The sequence below is a fragment of the Lycium barbarum genome, chromosome 3, assembly GCF_019175385.1.
Source record: "Lycium barbarum isolate Lr01 chromosome 3, ASM1917538v2, whole genome shotgun sequence".
In the NCBI taxonomy this organism is placed as follows: Eukaryota; Viridiplantae; Streptophyta; class Magnoliopsida; order Solanales; family Solanaceae; genus Lycium; species Lycium barbarum.
This window is the reverse complement of record NC_083339.1, coordinates 18,764,636-18,782,213: the sequence shown is the minus strand read 5'-3', so window position 1 is coordinate 18,782,213 and position 17,578 is coordinate 18,764,636. Positions and strand designations below refer to the sequence as shown.

At 37.6% G+C, this 17,578-nt stretch overlaps 1 long non-coding RNA gene across 1 annotated transcript; it reads left to right on the top strand.

The window, feature by feature from the left end:
- Nucleotides 1-1,847: 1,847 nt before the first annotated feature.
- Nucleotides 1,848-12,351, top strand: LOC132630643 (uncharacterized). Its single transcript, XR_009578637.1, has 2 exons — nt 1,848-2,220; nt 11,520-12,351. It is a non-coding gene; the product is annotated as an uncharacterized LOC132630643 (long non-coding RNA).
- Nucleotides 12,352-17,578: the final 5,227 nt, after the last annotated feature.

Genomic DNA, 17,578 nt, shown 5'->3' with positions numbered 1-17,578 from the left:
GGGGGGCAGGAGTTTGCGGCTGCAAACTCATTGTGCGATCACGCACTTAGACCACAACTCTAGCCAACTTGTTTTCTTTTATGTTTCAACCACCTCTCCTTGCAACCTTGTTTCCTGCACACTTAACACCTAAAACACACAAAAAATGTTTAAAACTTGGGTACCTCCCAAGAAGCACTTGATTTTATATCGCGGCATGACGGTGTTACCATTTTCATGAGTCATTGAGGTAGATGACCTCAAGAGTTTTTGCTTCATTGGGCAAACCAAGGTAATGCTTCACCCTTTGCCCATTCACTTTGAAATTCTCTCCATCCGAGGCAATGAGCTCAATAGCTTCATGTAGGAACACTTGTGCTACCTCAAAGGGCCCGAACCACTTAGACTCCAATTTACCCGAAAACAAACGGAACCTTGAATTGAACAAAAACACCCGATCTCCGGGGCTTAACTCTCAGTGAAGATCTTTTTGTCGTGGAAGTGCTTCATGCGGGCTTTGTAGATGGACGAGCTCACATAGGCTCAAAATCAGAATTCATCCAGCTCATTTGTTTGATCCATCCTTTGTTACGAAGCTTCTCCCCATTCAAGGTTCAAATTTTACAAAGCCCACAACGCTTTATGTTCAAGTTCTACCGGAAGATGACAAGCTTTACCAAACACCAATTGATAAGGAGACATGTCAATTGGTGTCTTATATGCCGTCCCGTAAGCCCATAGAGCATTATCCAACTTTCTTGACCAATTGGTCCTATTGGCATTGACAGTTTTTGGAACGGATGCTCTTGATTTCATGATTTGACACTTTCACTTCACCACTTATTTGATGATAAGGGGTCGCAACTCTATGCTTGACTCCATACTTCTCAAGAAGTTCTCTGTGTTGACACCTATTTTTTTACCTCCCGTAAATTTATTTTGATTACTCAGGGTCCTTGGATAATAAATAAGATTGTACACTCACAGAAATTCTGGATAATAAATAAGATAATTCTGTACACTCACAAAAATTCTGAATAATTTTAAACAATTATTCAAGTCAGTCTTTTACCTACATAAATTAATGCGGAAAACATTCAAGGCTCTATTAGTTATTCAGAAATTTATCAGCAGTTTTAAAGCATTTTACAATATTTCCTATAACTTATCAGCAGCAGAACAATTTTAGACAATTGTTCATTTAATTCAGTAAAATAAAAAAACAGATAAAAAGCGATTTATTTTATTTTTTATCCAAGGAATTTGAATAATTAAGAATATACAGATTATACAATTTTAACCCTCAAACTTCAAATTATTACTATGTGTGTACGTTTGTGCCAATTTTGGCGAAATTGTTTTAAAATTCTAGTTTTAGTTTTATTAATGTTATTCTTGCATAAATGATCACCTCATAATTAGCCAATTCGTGGTTCGATATAGCTGGGGTCAATTTTGCGAATGCTGAGTTGTAAATGTCCTTAATTGAAATTTCCAAGCCATGGGCAAATTAATTAAGGTTATTAATGCAAAATGGCTTTAATTGGTTAGATTAATTATCAAAATAAGACTATATTTGCAAATGATTAATTGCAAGGATATTTTTGCAATTGATTACAAAGGTTGGCCATAATTGCAATCGTCACTTCATTGAGGGTCTATTGGGGGGTTATTTCTGCAAAATGTGTTTAAAACGCTTTGTTAATTTTATTACGTCCTCATTCAACATCATTTTGACTATTTATTTGTTCGATTGTGTGCCTTAAACAACGACCTATTTTGCTAAAATTCTTGTTCTACCCTTGCGAGTGTATATTTATTAGATATGTGCTCATATACACCCATGATATACGAAACAAAGAAAAAAAAAAAGAGACCAAGTCCAGCCCACAAAGGGGCCAGAACATAACTGAAAACCCTAACAGAGAAAAAAAAAATGCTCTCTCTGTGAACAGTAGCGCGAGCACTGTAGCAGTGGCGAAATGGACCCATAGCCGCCGTCCGGTGGTGTTGAACCACCGGACCTATCCCATTTGAAGCACAATTTAATTCCTTACAAACCCCAGCAACAATCATCCATCAATTTTGCTCCATCAGTGGCGAATTTGCAGAACAAAATTGCGTCAGTTTCAGCGATTTCGCCTGAAGAACTGCGCAGAGCTCAGCAAATTATTTCCCTTGTGGATTCTGGCCAAATTCGTGTTCCATCACTGCCAACTGGTGCTTCGTCACTGCCACCAGGTAACCTATCACCACCTTCAGCGAATTTCAATGTCCCAAGTTCGTCTATAGCATTACCAAGTGACCCATCACCACCTACAACGAATTTCAATGTCACACGTTCATATACAACAGTCCCACCGCTCGATTACTCCAAATTATTGTTGCCTGCAGCTTTAAATGCTAACAATGGAGGAAATTCGAAAATGGGTATCAATGGGGAAATCTCCAACAGTGAAGAAATTGATATTGTTCCACCAATACCTTTAAAACCCATTGTTTATATACATGGGGAACCAACAATTCAATATTCTGTGGAAGAAATTAATCATATGATCATTGAAGAGGAATTACAATATTCAGTTGTTGGTAAGTTTTCGTATGGAGTACCCGATATGCAATTTTTACGTACTTCGCTTGCTAGGCAATGTGAATTGAAAACCGATGCTACTATTGGTTTTTTGTGTAATAGACACATTTTGATTAGATGCAAGTTATTTGAAGATTATGTCACTCTCATGTCCAAACCTGCGTTTTGGCTTAAGGAATCTCAATGGACCCATCCGATGAGAACACTTAAATGGGATCCTTGGTTTGAACCGGACAAAGAAACGAGCATTGCAATTGCTTGGATTTCATTCCCAACTCTAGCACCGAATTATTTTGGTAAATCCCAATTATTTTCAATGGCTTCAGCTGTAGGAAAGCCACTAACTTTAGATTTGGCTACCAAAAATAAGACACGACCAAGTTGTGCTCGTGTTAAGGTGGAAGTTGATTTACTGAAGGAACATCCTAAGCGAGTGGCTATTCAAGTTGTTAATAGTGCTACTGGAGAAATTAAAACCAAGTGGGTGACGATACAATATGATTTCATGCCAAAGTATTGTAAAGAGTGCTTTCTACAAGGACACGATGAAGAAACATGTTAGAAAATTCACCCGGACTTGCTGCCTGAGAAGGAAAATGAGCAAGAAGGTGAAGGTGAGTGTGAGGAGGAATTTCAAGTGCATAATGCAAAGGATAAAGGCAAACAGTCGGCTGTGGCAAATAAGGTACAAGAAACTGGTATAAATAAAAATAATAGAAGGCAATCACAATTTAAGCAAGCAAATTATAGAAATAGGGACCATGTGATTAAGGTGTTGGAGAGTGGGAAAGTGGTTGGCAATGTGAAGGACTTACACAAATGGCAAGCTAACAAAGGTCAGAAACAGGTGAATAACAATGGAAACAACCAGTTGAAACTGGCCTTGCCAGCAGTTGAAGAAAATGGTACAAAGAGGGTAGGAAAACAGCTTGGTACAGGTTCAAATAATGTCCAAGTTGCCAATAAATTTAATGCCTTAGACGGGGTTGAAGAGGAACAAGAGGAAAGAGTTGTTGATAGCAGCAAGCAGCTGATAGTAGCAGCAGTTGATCTTAATGCTGCTGTTATTGCTCCGGTTGTGGAAGATGCAGTGATTCCAAATGTAAGGAATAGTCTTGTGCAGCAAGTCAATGCAGTGATGTCTTCCTCTGATGTGGTGGCACTAGTTAATACTGGAACTAAGCCACTTAATGTTGATGCACCTGTTTATACACCAGAAAAAAAATCAGCAAATCAAACTAAGCAATGGGTTCAAACTGTTTTCCATAAATCTGCAGAACTGTTAGTTACTGAGAATAGAGAATCCTCAGATATTCCATCAACTACTTATGCTCATGGGGAGGAAAGAATGCTTTGGAGTGAACAAGTTGAAGAAAATGATGAAGAAAAGGAAATTCAAGGCGACAATACACTTAGTGAACAAAACTCTGATTCACCAAGGTCATCACAACAGATTCATGATATGTTTGCCAAAGTAATAGAAGAAGAGGAAGTACTTGTTTCAAATGCAGCAGATATCACTCAGGCAGCTTCTACACATGCTGTCAACAGGCATAATAATACTGATAACGAAGAAATCAAAAATGCAGATAATGAAGTGCAGGAAGAGAATGCATGCAGTGAAGAGATGGATAACCTTTCAGCCAAAAAAGTTCCTGAACAACAGATGGTTGGGGCAGTTTCCAATGCAACCAAAATTCATGACAGTCGTCAAAGGACTCCAGATGCTACAGGGCACACAAAAACAGTTGTTTTAGTTTCAGGAAACAAAGGCAGTGCAAAGTCTAATTCTGGGGTACAGTAGAATTCTAAAACAAATGCAGGAAGTAACAAGGCTGAAATGCAAAAATTCTCTGGTAATGCTGCAGATTTGCAGGTAGCAATTCCAAACGCGGAAGAGGCTAAAATAGATATGGATGAAGAATCAACTGCTCAGAATTTTTTAAATGCTGCAAGAGAAAGTGATATTTCCCCTAGACAGATAGCAAAAGGGCCTGTGAAAGCAAAGAAGAAAAATACAAAGGATAATGCACCTCAGATTTCAGGGGTGACAACAAGGAGGACAAACTCTAAATCCCATATGTAGTGATGAATGCACTAATATGGAATATTAGATCAGTGAATACAAAAAAAGCTTTTAAAAGGCTTTTAACAATGCATACAAAACACAAATTCTTTCTTGTAGGTTTGATGGAACCATTTCAACAAGCCTATAAGATGGAAAGTTACAGAAGAAGGTTGGGGCTAGAGACTGCTATTTGCAATGTTTCTAGCAAAATTTGGGCCTTTGTTGATGAAGAGTATGAAGTAACAGTCTTGATGGACACAGTCCAGCAGCTTACACTGAAATTATTCAACTGGGATGTAGATATGGAATTGGTTGTCACATTGGTTTATGCTAAGTGTGATAGGATAGAAAGAATTGAACTATGGGATTCTCTGTATAATCTTGCTTCTGATATGACAATTCCATGGTTAGTGGGGGGTGACTTTAATGTCATCACTGATGAAGAGGAGAAGTATGGAGGTTTACCTGTGTCTCTGAATGAAGTTGAAGATTTTAGGCACTGTATTCAATCATGTAATCTAACTGATTTGGGATACAAGGGAAGTGTTTTTACCTGGTGGAATGGGAGAGGGGAAGATGATTGTGTATTCAAGAGACTGGATAGGTGTTTGGGTAACTTTGAGTTACAGCAGTTGTTTCCAGGCTTGGAAATTAATCATTTGATTAAATGTGGTTCAGATCACTCTCCTTTGCTGCTGGAATGCAAACAAGAGGTCCAACAATTCAAGAAACATTTCAAATTCTTAAATTTTTGGACTAAGCATGATACTTTTATTGATGTTGTGAAAGAAAATTGGGAGACGGATGTGGTTGCTAATTCATTCTGGACATTTAATGTGAAGCTGAAGAAAATGAAACAGGTCTTATCCCAATGGAGCAGGTCCACTTATGGTGATATTTTTCAGCAGATCACGAACCTTGAGGAAGTGATTAAAGCTCATGAAGCACTCTTTGAATCAAATCCATCTTATGCTAACAGGGAGAAACTGATGAAAGTGCAAGCGGAACTTACTAGAGTATTGCATTTGGAGGAGGAATTTTGGAAGCAAAAAGCTGGAATGTCTTGGTTTCAAGATGGTGACAAGAATTCAAAATTCTTCCATGCTTATGTGAAGGGCAGAAGAAAAATGCTGCAATTGAAAAGAATACAGAACTCGCAAGGGCAATGGCTGACAATGAGGAAGAGATTGCAGAGGAGGCTATTGGGTTTTTTCAGGCACAATTTCATGAAACTGTGATTCCCACACAGTTTGATATCCTGAAACATGTTCCTTCCATGATTACTAATGAGCAGAATGAAGAACTAGTTGCAGTTCCTACGAAAGAAGAGGTGAAACAGGCTATTTTTGGTTTAAACAGTACAAGTGCAGGCGGTCCTGATGGTTTTACAGGCCTTTTCTTCCAAGCATGCTGGGATATCCTAGGGGATGATATTTTCAACATGGTTTGGGACTTTTTCAGAGGTTTTGAACTGCCTAGATACATTACTCATACTAATCTTGTGTTGTTGCCAAAAAGGAAAGATGTCCAGACTTTTAGTGACATGAGGCCTATTAGTCTGAGTAACTTTGTGAACAAGGTATTCTCCAGAGTGGTACATGAGAGAATGGTCCATCTGTTGCCAGATTTGATATCACAGAATCAAGCAGGATTTGTGAGGGGTAAAAGCATCGTGGAGAATATTTTATTGACCCAAGAAATAATCACTGATATCAGACTCAGAACCAATAAGGGCAAGAAGAATGCCAATGCTATTGTTCCTAATGTCGTAATGAAATTGGACATGACAAAGGCCTATGATAACTTGTCATGGACTTTCCTTACAAATGTTCTGAGGAAAAAGGGTTTTTCTGAGCGCTTTATAAGCCTGATTTATGAAATTATTGGAAATAACTGGTATTCTGTGCTTATTAATGGAAAACCTCACGGTTTCTTTCACTCTACTAGGGGTGTTAAGCAAGGTGATCCTTTGTCGCCTACTTTGTTCATATTAGCTGCTGAAGTGCTATCAAGGGGTTTGAATGCTTTGCATAGCAATTTGTGGTTTATTGGATTTGGTTTGCCGAAGTGGAGTCCAAAAATTAATCACTTAGCTTATGCAGATGATACCATCATTTTCTCATCAGCCTGTGAGATATCCCTGGGTTTGATCATGAATGTTTTGACTGAATATGAGCAAGCTTCTGGTCAATTGATAAACAAGACTAAAAGTTCAGTATATTTGCACGATAGGGTGGATGAAGAGGAATTTCGGAAGGTAGAACGAGTTACTGGCATTGCAAGGAAGGAGTTTCCTTTGATGTATCTGGGTTGCCCTATCTACTACGCAAGAAGTAAGATGTCATTTTATTCAGAGCTCATTACGAAGGTGAGAAACAGGCTCCAGGGATGGAAAGGGAAGCTGCTATCATTCGGCGGAAGGGCCATTTTATTGAAACATGTGTTGCAGGCTATGCCAATACACTTGATATCTGCTGTAGATCCACCTTCCTTTGTGATAGAGAAGCTGCATAAAATATTTGCTCAGTTTTATTGGAGCAACACTGTTGGTGAAAGGAATAGACATTGGGCAGGATGGGATACTGTCTGCTTGCCTTGCGATGAAGGGGGTTTGGGCTTCAGATCTCTTAGTGACATGTCTATGGCATTGTTTGCTAAGTTATGGTGGAATTTTAGAACCAAACCATCTTTGTGGAGTTCTTTCATGAGCAACAAATATCTGAAAAAGAGCAATCCTATTTTGGTGCCATGGAAAAAAGGTTCACATATATGGAGGAAAATGCTTCAAGCAAGAGAGTTGATTGATCATCAGATATGGTGGCAACTTAGAATGGGGTCTTCTCTGTTCTGGTTTGATAATTGGACTGGTTTAGGACCACTTTATTTCCTTACACCTGCTGATTTTCACTGCAATGAGGCTATTAATAATGTTTCTGATGTAGTGACGGAAGGTAGGTGGCATGAGTTGGCAATCAGAAATAATCTGCCTGAAGAACTTGCTGAATATATATTAAACGATGTTCAACCACCTGCCAGAGGGGATGAATTAGATAAACCTTGGTGGATGCTTGAAACTAAAGGTGATTTCACCGTCAAATCTGCATGGGAGTATATAAGAAGCAAGGGTGAAAAAAGGGATGTTTACAAGAAGATATGGGTGAAAGGATTGCCTTTTAAAATAGCATTCCTAATGTGGAGGGTGTGGCATTTCAAAGTGTCATTGGATGATGTGATCAGGAGTTGGGGATATCACATGCCATCTATGTGTTCGTGTTGCGCGGCACCTAAGGAAGAAACTGTTCCTCACATATTCTTAAGATGTGAAATTGCTCAGAAGACGTGGTCATATTTTTGTGCTGCTGCTGGTATTAATATTTCAGGAATGCATTTGCATCAAGTTATAGTGAAATGGTGGATTGCTGATGTGCTACCTAGAATGAAACCTATATTCTATGCTATTCCTTCTATTATTGTGTGGGAATTGTGGAAGAAGAGGAACGGGGATAAGCATAGGAATAAAGTTTCTTTTAGCAGAGTCATATATCAAGCTTCAACTAACATTCAACATCTGGTAAGGTTGAGGAAACCGGGTATCAGAATTATTCCTCATAGATGGCTTGACATTCTGAAAATTCTGGAACAATTTGTCCCTAAATTACAAGTGACAAAGGTTTGGTGGTATTTGCCTCCTGAAGGGTGGTGGAAATGTAATACAGATGGTGCTACGAGGGGCAATCCTGGTAGGAGCTCTTTTGCATTTTGTGTGAGGAATCATACCGGTGATTTGGTTTTTGCTAGAGCTAAGGAAATGGAGGATGCAACAAATAATGAGTCTGAAGCCATGGCACTACTTGAAGCTACTAAATACTGTTTATCTCAACATGTTTACTCATTCATCCTGGAGACTGACTCACTTTTAATGAAGAACATATTGGATAGGGAGTGGAAGCCTCCTTGGAATATAGCATTGGTTGTTGAAAAATTGCTAGAAATTATAGACGATGCTAATGTACAGATTCTGCATATTATGAGAGAGGGTAACCAATTAGCGGATCACTTGGCTAATATAGCACTTGAGCAGGGCGAGGTTGTTGTGCATTCTTTTACAGAACTTGATTCAAAAGGTAGGAGGATTCTTAATAGCGACAAATTGCAATGTCCCTATTTGAGAATCAGAACTCAGAAGAGATACTGATGGATGCTGATTTATTCTTCTAGTTTAGTTTCCTGGACTGCAGGTTGCAGATTAATGAGATGAAAAAAAAAAAAAGCCAGCAACTGATCTGTAGCAGTGTTACAGTGTGTGGTATTAGTACTTTGTACTCAGCCTACTGTGACATTGACAATACAGAGAAACTGCTTTGAGTCAAAAAAAAAAAAAAAACCTGCAGAAAAGGCTGGTAACAGACTGCTGGTGTGACTTTACACATCATCAGGAATTGCACTACAATAATTCATGGAGAAATAAGGAGTATGTGCAGATCTGGTTTACAGTACTGTGTGAGAAATGAACAATATGGCACATCAGATAAACTTGGTGCATGCTTGGTGCTGATATGCTGGTGCCTATGCTGGTCGTTTATGAGGTATCTGGTGCTGATCACATATGTTGGTGCTGATAACAAGGACAAGCTATGCCTAGTGTTCAGAGCTTACCCCCTAATTTGCAGCACTATTACACTATTACCAGGATACAGCACAAGATTGATATGTTGAGAAGGTGTGTGCATGCTCTCGACGCCAAGTGTGTTATAGCTTTTATGAACCACACAAAATAACTGAAAGATGCTGTCTACAAACTGGAAGCTCGTGGTATGAATGCTGCAGAATTACATGGTCATCTCAGCAAACTTAAGCAACTTTCCCTCTACATCCAGGCTTGTGAATTTTCTGAGGGACCTACAACATGCATCAGCTGGGAAGGACAGTAGCAAATCTCAATAATTTGGCTGACTTGAACCAGTCAAAAGAGGTCTGCAGTGCAATTATCAGAGGGCATCACAGGCCACTTCAAACTTGATAAGTTGGGAATGCCAAGCTCTAGGAGAAGACAACTAAAGAGGATTAAGAAGCTACCTTGATCATTATATAGTTCTGGGAAAACCAAAGGCAAAACCTGCAGTTTCTTCAATTGCTGGTGTGAACCAAAAAAAAAAAATGCTGATTGGTTCCATAATTTCATCAGCTGCCTAATCAGAGGTTATGTTGGTTGGTTTGTTGGATTGAAAAGATTGATGCGCAGATATAGATTGATGAATTTAACATGGACAACTTAAGGAGGCCACGAAAAGGAATCAGTTAAAAAAAAAAAAAAAAACAACAACAAGTCCTTTGTTTGCTGGTGTGGTACTGGTGAAACAGCACTGCAAGCTATTTGCAGCAACTGCAAGGAAGTGCAATATTGCTGAGGGCTGCTGGTGTACACCAGGAAAGGAAAACACACACACAAAAAAAAAAAAAAAGCTATTTGAGAAACAAAACCAACAATGTAGTGTCTGTTGATGATAGAGGCTGATTGTGTCAAAAGGTGTGCATCAGGTAGGGGACACACACATAAGCTGCTGGTGGCATTTGTTCCTACAGCACTTGCATCAACTGGGATGGACAGTAGCAAATGTGAAGTTTTGATACAGCAGCTTGGTTCGGTTCAGTTCAGTGGTGTCAATCATATGTGGCATCAGCTGAAAACATTTGCACAGCATCTCAACAGGAAAATAAGTATTTTGGTGATGCAAGAACCTGTTGACTTGGAAGCACAAGTTCGCAACTTTTTGAGAGGAAAATAAGTATTTTTTTCTACTGCAGAAAAAAGTACTTTTTTTATCACTTAAAAAAAAAAGTACTTTGTTTCAGGGGAGCAAAGCAATAGCTATGCAGCCAGCCAAGCAGGGGAACTCAAATCAGCCAAAGCATATGAAAAATGGCAAAGGAACATTAGATGGTGAAGCGTCATGTGAGACGGGGCTGCAGTTTTGGTGAATCTTCCAGGCCATATTTGCTGCGTGTTTGAATATTATAGAGATATGAAGAGTTCATGCGACCAGCAGCAGCAGCCACACAATATGCAGGCCAAGCGCACACAGTACCCGGACATGAAAAACGCGGAGGAGGCATTTGTGGTTATTTTACAAGGAACAAATTCATCATGGTTGAAATCATTATTGGCCTTTTGGTGATGCAAAAACCTGTTGACTTCGAAGCACAAGTTTGCAACTTTTTGAGAGGAAAATAAGTATTTTTTCTACTGCAGAAAAAAGTACTTTTTTTTTTTTTTATCAGAATGTTACTATTACCACGAGGAAAAATGGTCATGGATTGTTCGATTTTTACTCGTCTAGTTCAAGTTATGAAGCTGCACTGCTTTGGGGTTCTATTTACAGCCAAGCAAGGCATTTGGTTCTTCAATATTGATGTGAAGGGAGGCGTTTTGGTTCTCATTAAAGCACCTGCTGGTGCGTTGTTTGCACAACACCAGATGGAGAAGCACAATGTGAGACGGGGCTGCAATTTTGGCGAATTTTGTAGCTACTGTCCAGGCCATATTTGCTGCTTTTTTGAAGATTGGGAAGGGCACCAAATGGTGCTTTTTAAATCAAAAACTGCTGCAATTTATTTTGGCATAAAATCACTGCATAGAGGAGAAAAATATAGCCTTGTTTGGTGCCCTTACTCGACAAACTGCTGCCAGGAATGTTTTTCTCATTGCATTTTTTGGCCAGCAATCTTGTAGTAGATTGGGATGGCTTTTGCGATTTGGTGTGAATTGGAGTGAGACGGGCAAGAAAAGAATGATGGGATCAACAATGTGCCACCATGTTCAAGTCTTTAGGGAGGAGAGCATGGAGGTATTTTTTATTGCTAACAAGTGCTTCTTTTTTGCAGGTTACATTATTGCGACCAGCAGCAGCTGCTACTATGCAGACCACGTGAGATTAGTATGGCATTTCAAGTTTGCAGGATCTGTGCCAGTTGCATGGTACATTACTGCAACATTCCAATTGATCCAAGAGCAGGATTATTGGCTAAATGATGCATCAAGGGATCAAACTTGGGATATCATTTGGTTGATAAACGTGAATGGCAACAGAATTTTAACTCAATTACAACAAGAGGTTACATTATTTTATACAAGTTTTTATTTATTGATAATTGCTCAGTGTGTGGTATTAGCACTTGGTGCTCATTCCATTGAGAGATCGTCGATAAATGAAACTTGTATGCTATAGAGATATGAAGCGTTGATACGACCAGCAGCAGCAGCTACACAATATGCAGGCCAAGCGCACACAGTAGAAAATTCAGCAGCGGAGGAGGAATTTGTGGCTATTCTTAGAAGGAAGGAATTCATCAAGGTTGAAACCATTATTGGCCTTTTGGTGATACAAGAACCTGTGGACTTGGAAGCACAAGTTGGCAACGTTTTGAGGGAAAAAAAAGTATTTGTTCACTTCAGAAGAAAGTACTTTTTTTATCACTTAAAAAAAAAAAAGTACTTTGTTTCAATTAATACTTTTTGAGAGGAAAAAAGTATTTTTCTACTTCAGAATACTTTGTTTCAATTAATATTTTTTGAGAGGAAAAAAAAAAGTTCTTTTTCTACTTCAGCAGAAAGTACTTTTTTATCACTTAAAAAAAAAAATTACTTTGTTTCAATTAATACTTTTAGTCATTTTAGAGGCTTAAAAAAAAAAAAAAAAAAAAAAAAAAAAAAGAACATTAGCAAATGGAAAGGCTTGATACAGCAGCTACATGTTGCTGCGTTTAATGATTGAGCACACGGAAACACTACAGACCTCTTGTGTACACATGGGCATATAGTTTCTATTTAGTGGTTATTTCTTAGTTGGTGGTATTAGCACCCCGGGATGCTCATCCTACTAAGAACTGGTCATTAGTTAGAGAATGTACTGCCTTGGTACATATTGAGGGCCAAATATAGAGCATGTGGAAAAAAAATCATATGTATATTGGAGTATACTACCTGGGATATACATGTGTATTCATGAGTTTTTGACAGGTTGCAGACACTGATATACACATGTACATTGCTGATATACACATGTACATTGCTGATATACGCGGATATACATCTGATATACATGGAGTATTGGCCAACTTGTGCAGCATCGGATCAAACTTGGGACACACTTGCTCAAGTTTTACGTATACAACTGATATACATGGAGGATTGGCCAACTTGTGCATCAAGGGATCAAACCTGGGACATATGTTGGTTGACAAGAGGAGGAAGAACATTTCACATATGCATAATAAATGGGATTAACAGCTCATTTATTCAAGTTTTAGTTTTTATCATATTCTTAATTTAGCAATTTGTAGTGGCAACTTAAGTCATCATATAAGACTTGGGTTGGTCTTTAGCTTAATTCTTGCATTTTATTAGCCATTTTGGCACTCTTTGTAAAGACTCTTTATTTTGTTGTTTTGAAAAAAAAAAAAAAAAAAAGGGGCCAGAACCGGCCCAACAATACACAACACTCCCTCTTAATAACGAAAATGGGGGAGGGTAATAACAAAAGAAGGGGGAAGGGTCACATTGCAAAATGGAGAGGGGCCTAAGGTGAAACCCTAGCCGCCCTACTACACCACGCGACTGCCCTCTGCCACCTACCCTGCCTTTCCTGGTCCCATCCCATCGCCATTTACTAGTGGCGTGAGGAGAGAAGGAAAAGCCATTAATGCTTCGTCTTTCTCTCTACGAAAAATCATGCCAAACAGCCCCTTAAAGGTACGATCCTTGTTTTATTTTTTTATCTCTCTTTTCTCAGTAGTTTTACTTGAATTTTAGCCATTGATCTCTTTGGGTGTAAGCTCAACCACCCCCTTTATTAAATCTGAGTTAATCTGTTTGTTACCACATCGAAAATCTAAGGGTTTGTTGCTGTTTTGGAGTTCTATAAATAGAAACCTGCATCTCCATTGAAAAATATTTTTTGTTGCTTGAAAAACTAGTAGAAACATAGAGCATTTGACTTGATATAATTTCGAGTTTTTAAGCAAAGTTCTTTAGTTAAAATTTTTTTGTTTATATTCTGTGTTGGTGAGTAAAAACCTAGTTGTTTTATTTTCCATGGGTTGTTGGCTGAGGCAAGAGGTGGAAAGAGTGCTCTCAAGTCCATTCTTGGTTCCAGACTGCACACAAAAAAGGTAAACCTTTATCTTGTTTTAGTTATTACTTTGTTTTAGTTGTTATTTAGCTATTCTTTATGTATTTCTGTGTTTGTTATGATGTTTGGGTTGATTTTTGTTCATATCTCTATGATGTATGTACAAGTATGTTTCAATAGGATTTGTCTCTTGTTTGGTTATGAGAGTTGTTAATAAGTTGTTAGTTCCCTATAAATGTATCAAAAATGAACTTGTTCTCCACAGTCTTGTTAGTTACTTAGATTGTTAAAATTTCAGTTATCATGTTAGTGTAGGGGCCTGGATCTCTTACTTTGGTTGTTTGAATCACTAATGCTAGTTTAATAAGTTAAAATCAAATTGATCTTTTTATTTAACCACCTAGGGTTGATTGTTTGGTTCCCAGTTACTCCCTAATGTGAATTTGTTCTTTTTGTTTAGTTATTCAACTGTTATTACTTAAAGTTGGCATTTCAATGTGATTTGTTTGTTTCCTTTAGGCTTATTTGGGTTGTCAGTTTGGCTTTGTGATTCGAGTTCTAGTGGTTTCACTCTTTGTACCTCCACTCTTAGTTTTAGCTTGATTTAAAATATTCTATAGTTGTCTATGTTGTCACTTATTTAGAAAAATTAACCCTTTGGTCCCAAGTACTATGTGTTGATGTTTTGGGTTCTAGGTTCATCCTCCCAACTTTTCATATGTCTGTTTTATTGAGTTGGTCTTGTTGATGCCTTGTATGGCTTTACACTAACTTGTATTGCATTGCTTTGGCTTCACTTGAATGAGTTATCACCTATGTTTAACTTATGGAAGTCCTAAACTTTGTCTAAAATTGGTTTAAAGTGATGAAATGGATTTTTGAGTGGACTAATGTGGTCTTTTTGCAAGTTATTTGAGTTCTAAGTGTTAGTACTGTCACTAGTAACATTTCTTTTGACAAATTGAATAACTTAAGTGTCATATTTGAGGTCTAATGTGGGTAAATAGTTTGAAATGATCATGTGGAGTCAAATTTGGTCCTCTAAGTGTGCTAAATGACCCTAGTTTCTTAATTTTGCATTATAAGTCCAAAAATTATTTGACAAACTATTTGGCATTCCTTTAAAATGATTATACCTGATAAATTCTTCTTTTACTAATAAGTAATGAAGAATGTATCTCATTTTGAGAAAGGTCGGTGAGATTTTCGAATTTGTCTAAGTTGGTTCATTCTTTGTTCACTAGTCCTGCCTCATGACTGTTTGCTTTTCCCTTTTAAAACTGATTTTTGCAAATAAAGGAGTGGTATCTAGTTTAAATTTTTAATTCAAAAAGGGGTTCTATGGTCCTGATCCATGCTGGATTTGTCTATGCGCTTATGTGTCCTGTGTGCTTTATTTTCCTCATTTAGTTGAAATAGGAGTTTGAAATAAATAAGATAGATAACATGAAAGTGGTGTGAATAATAATTAAGTTCTGAACCCTTTTGAGTTTTAGGTGAGACTGTGTGGCGTTTCTTCAAAATTTGTATGTGTTTATGTTTGAAATGATCTGTCTTCCTCCTTGTTAATTTGGTTTGATAAAACTTGTCACATTCTTTTCAAATGTCCAATCTCCTTTGTGTTATGCCTGTCAGTCCTTACTGAGTGTTGGAAAGATTTTCTTTTGTAAATGTGAAGTAAATTCTGGCCTTTTTCTCTGGAATTTGAATGAGGCTTGTGCCATGTTTCAAGGCCTGATGTATGTGTGTGTTAGAAACAACTTATTTTACCCTTTTGTCAGTGTCATTTGATAAAACAGTTATACATTCTTGTCGAAATCTCCAGTTTTTTCTTTGTGTTGTGTTTGCCAACTTCTCCTGAGTATCTAAATAGATGCAACTTGATTGTTGCTGGACTTTTCTTTTTTCAAAAGTTGTTCCTTACTATGCTGGGATGTTGAAACCTCTCATTAAGAATCATTCTTGTTTTATTCTTTCTTTAACACCTTGCTTCAAGGAAGCTGTAAAGGTTTGTACATTTTGGTAAAATGACGGTGTCTCACGTAGTCTCTAAGCTTAAAAAGAATAGTCTTGTGTTGGTTCTTTGATCACCATGAATCTATATGTATGCTTGATCCAGGTTCATCCCTGTCAACCTTTGGTGTTAAGTTTGGTATTATTCTAACTACATAGAAACAGGTTGGGATGCTGTGAACATTTGATTGCCTTAGCTACCTCCTCAAAGTGAATTTGTTACTCAAACTTGCTTCTTCTCTCTTGTTTGTGTCTGGTGAAGTTGTTAAACATATAGGGATTATTCTTGTCCTTGTCTTTTGATAAAGATGAATAATTATGTGTTGCCTTCTCTGTGCTAGATTGAGTACTTGCCTTCTTTTTTTACTTAGCTAAATTATGCAGATTGTTTTAGTTAGAACTGAGGTGTATTGAAACTATTTTCTCTCCTTACCCAATGATCAGGAAATGATTTTGTTCTCTCCCTAGAATTTTGAACTAATCAGAATCTGTATACTCTTTTTCCTAAAAACCCAATACAGTAAAATGATTTTCTTTTCCAAAGTTGTTCTACTTGAATGGAATCTGCCAGCCTATTTACTCTTATTTTGCTTAATTCCTTTCTTCAAAACTGAATTGCAAAAGGGTGACTTTTTCTTTTTCATCAAAACAGTTCTTATGAAAACCAACTATGTGTGCTATCTTGTGCTTCCGGAACTAATTGGGAGAAGTGTGCATTTGCTGTTAAATCTGTGTGTCTTCATGTGAAAAACATGCCAGTTTCTATTCTTGTCTTCATGTGCAAACTGGTTTCACATGCTCATCAATCACCTGCATTCTGTAGCTCATTTTGTCTCTTCAAAGCCGTTTTTTACTAAGTTTTTTCCCTCAATTGTAACCATGCTTTCTATATAAAGACTGCGATCTTGTAGGCAAAATAACCTCTTTACTTGACTGGTGTGTTCTCTGATGGTCCATCTCATGACATTTTAAGGAGTTCAAAGTTGTTTCTTGTTTAAAACAGTTTCTAATCCAAAGATGTGTGTTCAGTTCCTTCTTGCCATGACTATATTTTGCTTCATCTCCCTAGATCATGTCTTATAGATCGGATGTTGTTTTTCCTCTTTCCCAGTCTTGTCTTCTTAGATGAAGTTCAGTTCTCTCCATGTTGGTTCAATATGAACTTCTTTCTCACCTAGTATAGTACTTAACTACTATCATGTGTATAAAATAGCAATGTTTTTCTTCAAAACCCAATTTGTTTATGTGTTTTATCTTTAGCTTGACTGTTGACTTTAAGTGTTTGTTTGCCTCAGATTAAGTTAAGCGTCTGTTTGTGCTATCACTCCTTGGAGTGGTTGGTTGGTCTCTTTGTATTTCTGCTTACTTTGATTCTTTGTCCTACTAATTTCCTGTCCAATGGAAGATTGTAGACACTCCACATTTTTGTTATACATTGTGAAATAAGTTGGGTGTAGTGCTGGACTTAATCATTTACCTTCTTAGGCCTATAGCCTGGTTGAGTGAAATGGGAGCTGGAGTAACAGACTTAGCCATTTATCTTAGCAAGTCTATTCATGTTTTCATTTTTCAGTTTTAATTTATTCGTTATTTGTAATTTGTAATTAATTTCTAGTATTAGTCCGCTTCCTTTTCAGTTGTCCATCATGGACGTAGATTTATGAATGTTGTATGTATATAACATATATACTCTTCAAATATATTAGACTGTTTGGGACTCTTATTTGAGACTTGAATTTGGTAATTCGGGGTTGTTTTAGTCTCCCCGGTGTTAACTATGCTTGGGGTTCCTAGAAACTC